Here is a 10,000-nt window from a genome sequence, read left to right on the forward strand (position 1 = left end):
ATATTATATTATATTATTTTATATTATATTATATCACATCACAATACACTACGATAGGTCTGGGATTAGCAGAATTAATTATTAGTGTAAAAGAAACTAAGAGATTTAACTAAATAATATTTATATATGGGTTAAAAATTAGACTAGGAAATGGAGATAAAAATAGAGCAAAATTTAAATTAAAATTAATAATATGGTCCAATAGAAATAAATCAAATAATTTAAATCGATAAGTATTAAATAGTACCATCAGAGAGAGAACTTATAATCACAGCTAGTTAGATCTTATCTTTCTACTTAAATATATAATATACTATGTAGGAGTGATATGTAAGTCAAAGTGAATTTTATGCAAAGTGATTCCAGTATACAGTTATCAATTGAGATATCATTTAAAATATCATTTAAAATATTTAAGAGTCTTAACTCGAGCATGTATACAAGATATTCCATGTTCAATTCTGCTGTTAATTGAATTTCTCCATTATTTCTATACATTAGTATTCAAATGCTTCCATGGAGCAAAGTTGGCAACCTACTCTGCTATTTTTATAGGGTTTTGCTCTTCTGACTAATTCCCAATTAAGGTTATATTTGATGTTATTGTTTTTTAGTCCCAAATTTTACTAGAAGAGTGGTGCTATCAGCTTTATGACGTAATTTAAGGATGAGAGATGGTTATTCAATCTCTGTTATATACAAATATAATATACAAATATAATTAATTAATAAGGGTGAGAGAATTAGATACTAATTTAATAGTATATCTATTCAATACCAAGTGGCCTAGTGCTCCGAGAAACCTGGATTATTATAATATTTTATTAATATTATAATATTTTTACAAAATAAATATAAGAGAGTGGTCACTATATGGCTCACTCTAGCACCAGTTAATCCAAAAGGTTTCAACCACAAAAATACATGTTTCCCATGAAAGTCAGTACGATTGTTAGCTCACACGGACAGGGCAAATAAAAAATAACAAAAATACAGATTATTTTGGGACAATTGTTCGCTATAATGAATTAAATGTAATTTACTTACAAAAAAATCCACTTGTAGCTCGTCAGCCAAAACTATCTGGATGAAATCCACTCAATCACACGCCAGATTTTACCATAACGATAAATACGCGTGTGGTTCAATTGATTATAGTGACCACTCTCTTATATTTATTTTATTTTATATACAAATATATATATATATATATATATATATATTTGGTGAAATAGAAAGATGAATAATCTTGTTGCAGATTAATCAAAAGTTTTACCGATACCTTGGTAGCAAAAATCACAGCAGGAGACAGCACGGTTGGAGGTACACCCATATGGTGTTGCAACCGTGCGTTGGTGCGGATAATTGAATTTTAATATTATTAGTGAATTGAAGAAATGGAGTTGAACGAAGATTGAACAGAAATCGTTTTATTGCATTCTACACGTGTTTCGAAAGCCACAATTTACCAATTCCGATTGAATAAGGAGACCATATTGTGTATTCTCTTCAGGAAGAAATAGGAATTCCGTTGGCAAAAACAAAAACAGAACAGAGGCGCAGCAAAACAAATCGAACGAGGCTCCTAAGAGCCCATGGCCAAACTGTTTATCAATGTATGTTGAAATCGGGTGGTGGGTGCGTTGAAGATTTTAACAGGTCAGGCAGCGGTCATTCCGGTGGGTGAGGGCACGGGTTGCGTAGATGTTCTTTGTGACCGAGACTAAGGTTCTGACTATTTAAAGAATATTAGGTGTATTATATGGGGCGGGACAAAATCTACTTAGAAACATGTGTGTGTGAACTGTTCTATATGTGCGCGGCCGCAAGTTGGTAAAAGGCGCTACACACTGGTCACTGCTGAAAAATCCGTCAGGCGGCAGAACATTTATGTGTGCGTGTGTTCGTCTAATCATGCTTTGTCAAAAAAAACCCCCGTCGTCAAAACAAAACACCATTCGCCTACTGGGAGTAATTCCCCTTGCAATGGTTGATCATATTTCTCTTAAAAGGCTTTTTCAAAATTTATTTCCAAGGGCTATTTTCATATAAGTAGGGTAACCGGGTGCAGGTATCATTTATAAGCGTCATTTATAAGCAAGATAAGTATAACGCCGCCATCGAAAAAGCCGACTGTAAAAGTCCGTTTACCATCCGGTCTCTGGCGAACAATATATGGAAAAGCTCGGAGATGCAAAGATTGCACTTCCTTCTGCCCCTATCAAATGGGAGGGCCACCGACAAAATTGACCATTCCAGCCTGTAGCTTGAGTTCGTATTCTTCAATCGCCATATTAGCTTGCTAAGACCCGTGGTCTGGCATTTATTCACGTCGCGAAAAGTTGCGTAATGGTTGGAGATTCGTAAGGCCAATTTTGACGATGAGGCCCCGACATATGAGTAGACATCTGAGTCCGTGCAAACCTTGCATTGGTAGACGGCGTTTCTGATCTTGGAGTTCCCCGACGTGAACCTTATTCTATTAGGATTAGTTTCTGAAATTAGAACTGCGTTACTGTTACTATATTTGTTGCGAGAACTGCAGCCGCTTACTAATTTATTTTCCACTAAGTCACTATTAACTAACGGAATAACCCCAGATTCTACACTATCACTCAGAGTGCTGTAATTGCTAGTGCCCGTGGTACTGCTATTGCCGGAAACGATGCTGGAGTTGCTAGTGGGACTCTCTACCCTAATGAGCCGAGTTGCGCTCACCTCACTACTGCCATTGTTACCGTTAATGACATCACCCTTATTTATATCTAAACCCCTAGTATATAATCCCTGGTTGGAGCTGAGATTATCAGTCACTGTACTGACTCTCATATCATTATTACTACTATTATTATTCCTACTGAGCGTTAAACCGGGAGCGGAAGAAGCTGTGCCTCCGGAAAAAGGTGATAGGGTCTTAGTAAGCTGCCTATTATTATGGGAGGCGATTATCTGGGCGAGGTTTTTAGTGTTGGAGAAAGCTATCCTAACTTTATGCGAGTTAACCGTGGAGTAATACTTGGAATTTCTGGGGAAGTTATTGGCGATGGCTTGTCTAAACATGAGGGGGAGGTTAGTTCTAATCTGCTTACCAAAGGGAATTACAAACCATATATGCTTATTCCTATTTATGTGATGGGTCGGGACGCCAGCTCTCGCATTCGGGTGGGTGATTCTCGGATGAATAACGGGTTTTGGGTTAGTGTGAACTCCCCCGGACCGATAATTATCCTTGTTCGCTAAATTAAATGCGGAAGTGACTGCCCCAGCACCCGCCGCGCTCCCGTCATTACTTAAATTATTTATGTTACTATAGACGGCCCTATCCTGATGACCGAATGATGGCATCGGAAGGGCCGGATCAATATAAATTACCTTCTGCCTATAACCGGCCTTGGATAGTGCGGCGTTATAAAATTCCGCTTTCTACATAAAAATATCGGCACTAGCGGACAAGTTAGACAATCTTAGAGAGATGTTTTTAACCAAATTGTCTGTTACGGTTTTGGCATGATTGAAGAAGACACTGACATACTTCAAATAAGTGGAAGGCTTATGGTAAGGGCAGTATGAATCGCTATTAAGGTTAAGTGTAACGTCTAGGAAATTAGCCTTGGTGAGTTCATTATCAAAAACCATATTCATGCCCATTCTATTAAAAAACCTAGCTAACCTACTCTTAGTTTTCTGCACTATTCTGTTCGTGGTGTTTTGCAGGTAAAACAGACAATCGTCACGATACAGGCCGCCCGCGATCTCCGGGAATTGGTCGGACAATTCGTAGAGAATATAGATTCCGACCAAATCGGCTATCTGCGCACTATCCGAACTACCCATAGGCACATCAAATTCATTGGGAGTATCTTTCCGGATCCACAACTTATTATCAAACTTAATAAACGATTTCCTGGCAACTAAAATGATATCTATTTCTTCCCTGGTGAGGCCTGCCTTGTTGTGAGCATGCCAAAGGGCCTTATTTAGTACTCTAGGGTTAATCGAGGGGTAGAAGCTTGCGATATCAAACTGAATGAACCTAGTACGGTTCTTATTGGGGATGGAAGAGAACCACTTCACTACCTGCGAGGAGTTGGCCCAGAGGCTGAGCTTCAGCTTGTTTACTAAACTAGGGATATATTTATCTAAAATGTACTTACTGATTGTCCCGATATCAGAGCTAGCAGGGCATATGAGTCTTAGCGCTGGGTTGGTGTAGAAATTCGGTTTATGGTCCTTCACTATAAATCTAGGTTGCTTAGGGCTAAGCGGCTGCGTTCTCATTTGAATTCCGTGTTTAAACATTATTTCCTTAATTTCCAAGTTTACCTCCACAAGGTACTCCAATTGGTTGTTCTATAATTTTTCTTGATCTCTTTACCGAGTAAATCTAGGTACTGTTTATTGGGTAACTTGTATGTGTTCCTGGTCTTGTCGGACTGGACCAGGACTCCGTCCGTTCTATTAATGTCCTTGGTAATTTTATCTAGGTATCTGAGGTGAACATTTCTCCTGGGTGACTTCCTGAACTTAATCTTTCTAACTATGTCCCACAAGTCGTCCTCAAACTTCTTCAGTCTTGGGTTAGGTGGCGGCGTATCCATTGTTTTAAAAAGGCCGCCATAAATGTTCTGCCGCCTGACGGATTTTTCAGCAGTGACCAGTGTGTAGCGCCTTTTACCAACTTGCGGCCGCGCACATATAGAACAGTTCACACACACATGTTTCTAAGTAGATTTTGGCTCGCTCCATATAATACACCTAATATTCTTTAAATAGTCAGAACCTTAGTCTCGGTCACAAAGAACATCTACGCACCCCGTGCCCTCACCCACCGGAATGACCGCTGCCTGACCTGTTAAAATCTTCAACGCACCCACCACCCGATTTCAACATACATTGATAAACAGTTGGCCATGGGCTCTTAGGAGCCTCGGATTTGTTTTGCTGCGCCTCTGTTCTGTTTTTGTTTTTGCCAACGGAATTCCTATTTCTTCCTGAAGAGAAAGACACAATATGGTCTCCTTATTCAATCGGAATTTGGTAAATTGTGGCTTTCGAAACACGTGTAGAATGCAATAAAACGATTTCTGTTCAATCTTCGTTCAACTCCATTTCTTCAATTCACTAATAATATGTATATATATATATATATATATATATATATATATATATATATATATATATATATTATATATATATATATATATATATATATATATGTATATTTATATATTTATATATTATTTTATTAATTAATTTATTTATTTACTTATTTATTTATTAAAATTTTTTTTTAATATATAAATATCAAAATATTAAAAGTTTAATAAAAGATAAAGAGTAAAACACTACGATCGTTTCATGGCTGTACCAAATCGAATAACAATAATTTAAATTCAATTAATAATTCGAGTTATGGTTACAGTCAATCTTCAGGTTAATTGAAATATTTTTAAAATAATCACAAATATTTAAGCAATATTTTAAAGACATAAATAATATAATAATTTTACTTATCAAACTACTATCATACTAGAAACTTAAAACTTAACAATTACGATTATATCAAAATCGATTATAATGTTAAATATTAATTTTAATTTTTTTAATGTAAGAAACCCACCAATAATTTAATACCGGTAATAGTCTATATCTAATTACATAAATATTTTTTTTAAATGACTATTATATATAAATTATCAATGAAAATATATAAATGTATATTAATATTATAATTAAGATCTAAAATAATCTCTATAAATAAATATATATGCACATATAATAAAGACCTAATAAATTAATTTTTCATATTTAAAGATGAAATAGCTAATTTCAAAAATACAAACAAACAAACTTAAACGAACTTTCGGAAATACTTATAGAAATAATCAATTCGTAGTTATATAGTATCGAATAAATACTATAAATACTATAAATATATTTATCAATGAGAATAAAACTAGCAAATATCAACTTAAAAAGACAATAACTAAGTTATGCTATTAAGTTAGACATGGCCTGGACCAATCTTTGGTCGAAACATATCTAAGTTTATCTAATTTTAATTATAAGAAATTTAAAACTACAATTAATACTATTAATACCTGTATATACATAAACCTAACTTCAGACAACTCGTATACTTGCTATCAAACAACATATCTATCGCTAAGTAATATCTAACGAATAAACTTAAATTTAATATCTAATAATTATATAGAAAATTACGATAATTAGATCATTACATAAACAACGATATTTACATAAGAAAAATATTATTACACCAAAGACTTATAAAATATTAAAATTTACAATTTAAAGATCTTAAATACAAATAAACACTTATCTTAGCGAGGTTTTGTAATGAACTAAAATTTTGAATCGGAAAACGTCTTTACAGCGTTTATAAGAATACTCGTGGAATTACGTTATTAGCAAAAAAAGAATAAATTGTTGAAGAATTCATTAAGCCTGGGGAACAAATACGCTTTATCAATGAAGATTGTGAATGGGAACAGTAATGGTTTATCAATAAGTGTAAATAGAATGAAGTCACAAATAAAGAATAAAATCACTCTATACCATAAGATTTATTAATAAAATAACTATGATAAATAATACTTAATACAGAATAAATTAAATAATTTAAATGATTAAAAACCACTAATTATTAAATATACTCTAAAAATCTTATATGATTGATAATTATATAAAACATTTTTTTATAGTAACCCCTCAACGTACTATAAAGTCTTTCCCAATGCTAAAATTAGATATAGACTATTACCGATATTAGATTATTGGTGGGTTTCTTAACTTAAAAAATTAAAATTAATATTTAACATTATAATCGATTTTGATATAATCATAATTGTTAAGTTTTAAGTTTCTACTTTCATAGTAAGAGTTTATTATGAGTAAAATTATATTATTTATATCTTAAAAATATTGCTTCAATATTTGTGATTATTTAAAAAATATTTCAATTAACCTGAAGATTGACTGTAACCATAACTCGAATTATTAATTGAATTTAAATTATTGTTATTCGAATTGGCACAGCCATGAAACGATCGTAGTGTTTTACTCTTTATCTTTTATTAAACTTTTAATATTTTGATATTTATAAAAAAAAAAAAAAAAAATAATAAATATATAAATTAATAAATAAAATAATGTATAAATATAAAAATATAAATACATATATATATATATATATATTTAAAATTTATAAGTTTAAATTATTTAAATCATTTTTTAATTTTTAACTTTTATATTTTTAAATTAATTTTAGGTGTTTTTCATTGAGTTTTTCATTGTGTTTTTCATTGTTTGATTTGCCTAATAGTGGTTTTATCTCTAATTTAATATAATATAAAGGGTAAAGGGGTAAAGACCCCCTTCGGTCATGAATGACCATGGGATTGCACCTAGAAAGTTACCCTCCTAGACACAAGTCTGGGCAAGGTTGTTTATGGAAGACCAGCAGTCGCCCATGCATACCAGGCTCCCCTCTCCACGCCACCAGTGTTATCCAAGGGAAAGACAAAGGTCGATACAGCTTGGCACCAGTGACGTCGCAACTCATTTCTACAGCTGAGTGAACTGGAGCAACGTGAAAAATAAAGTGCCTTGCTCAAGAACACAACACACAGCCCGGTCTGGGATTCGAGCTCACAACCTCACGATCGTAAGCTCGATGCTCTAACCACTGAGCCATGCGCCTTTATAATATATATATATTATATATATATATATATATATATTATATATATATTATATATATATATATAATATATATATATATAATATATATAATATATTATATATATTATATATATATATATATATATAATATTATATATATATATATATATATATATATATATATATATATATTATATTATATATATAATATATATATATTATATATAATATATATAATATATTATATATATAGGCGCAGGAGTGGCTGTGTGGTAAGTAGTTTGTTTACCAACCACATGGTTCCGAGTTCAGTCCCACTGCATGGCATCTTGGGCAACTGTCTTCTACTATAGCCTTGGGCCGAGCAAAGCCTTGTGAGTGGATTTGGTAGACGGAAACAGAAAGAAGCCTGTTGTATATATATATATATATATATATATGTGTGTGTGTGTGTATGTTTGTGTGTCTGTGTTTGTTCCCCTAGCATTGCTTGACAACCGATGCTCGTGTGTTTACGTCGTCGTTACTTAGCGATTCGGTAAAAGAGACCGATAGAATAAGTACTGGTCTTTCATATATTTTGCTCTATAAACTAATTGTTCCCTACAACAAATGTGAAGAATGTCTATACTCCGCTTCAAGCTTTAATAGTGGTAACACTTAGAATATAGCTGTATGGATACATTTGGAGGCAGAATGAAATCTAGATGACGATCAACCAATAGAGAGTACATAGACATCACACAACAATATATGCATGTTGCAGAAACATATATCGGGCAGAGATTTAAGAGAGTATACTGTATAAACGACTGTAATGAATCGCCTTATGTATGAGTATATATATATATATATATATATATATATATATATGTGTGTGTGTGTGTGTGTGTGTGTGTGCGTGTGCGTTGCTCAGTGGTTAGGGTGTCAGCATCATGAACGTAAGATTGTGTGTTCCATTCCTGGGCCGGATGACGCGATGAGTTTTTGAGCAAAACACTTCATTTCACGTTGCTCCAGTCCACTTAGTTGGTAAAAATGAGTAACGCTGCGATGGACTGGCGTCTCGTTGAAACCGTTGAAACCGGGAAACTGGGCCCATGAGCTTGGCTAGGCTTTAAAAGGGCGCATTTATGTTTATTATATATATATATATATTTATATAAACGGCGATGCATCAGCTTGGCCGCATCTCTGAGCTGAAACTACAGAAAAGATTATATATATATAATTCCTTCTGGAAAGTACCCTGAGATGTATAATATATTTGTTTTAATCTTTTCTGCCCATTTTTTCAATGAGCTTGTTAAACATCTTTATATTCTCAACATACTGTTACTTTTTTATGTCCTTAACATGTCCCTGTTACCAAAGACTGTATATATATATGTAATGTAGCAATTTGCAACAACCAATAATTAACGCAACCAAACTTCCACATGTTACTTTTGACAATCTTTTTCCAAAGAGTGAAACCGGTAAAGTAAATAAACATCTTTTAAATTGCATTTTCAAACCTTCTTTCGTGTATATATATATATATATGTATATATATATATATATATATATATATATATATATATATATATATATATATATATATATATATGTATATACATACATTTGCCTCATGTCTATAACTATGACTTTCAGGTGATTATAACCCGGCGCTGTGTGTCATATCCTCTGCATCAATCGTAGCCTAACGCTGAACAAGCAGGGCAATTAAATTGTGTGTAACCATCGGTGGTCTTTACACCAATTTATATATAATCGTGGACAGTCTCTTCAATTTAGCCCCGCTTCGGTTGAAGTACGTGATGTTGATAAGCCACAAAAATGGTGTAAAACATCGATGACCATCGCTCCTGGATAGGGCTTGGTTAGTTGTCTTGCCTGTCTCCTGGCACTTTCAGAGAGTATTCTCCTCCATGTTAAATCGCAGCCAGCCGGCAAACAAGCAATGCAAATATATTGTGTATATGTGTTATATATGCACTATATATGCCTTATGTATATATAGAGTGCATGGGCATGGGATTGATATGAGTAACTATCTACTGTTTCAGGTAAAAATTGTCGATAACTTGGCCATCTGCAGGCAATGAGTTGTTGAATTCTGACGTCATGGGAACAAAGGACCAGTAAATCTCCTATAATGAGATTCGCAAAAGCTCAGCGGGGCTACAGTAAGTGAACTGCATCAATAAGACGCATGAGCTAATGGGAGTGACTGAAAGAGAGCCACGGCTCAACTCACTGCAGGGTAAAATGGAGAGATATGCACTGATATATA

The sequence above is a fragment of the Octopus sinensis genome, linkage group LG3, assembly GCF_006345805.1.
Source record: "Octopus sinensis linkage group LG3, ASM634580v1, whole genome shotgun sequence".
Taxonomy (NCBI): Eukaryota; Metazoa; Mollusca; class Cephalopoda; order Octopoda; family Octopodidae; genus Octopus; species Octopus sinensis.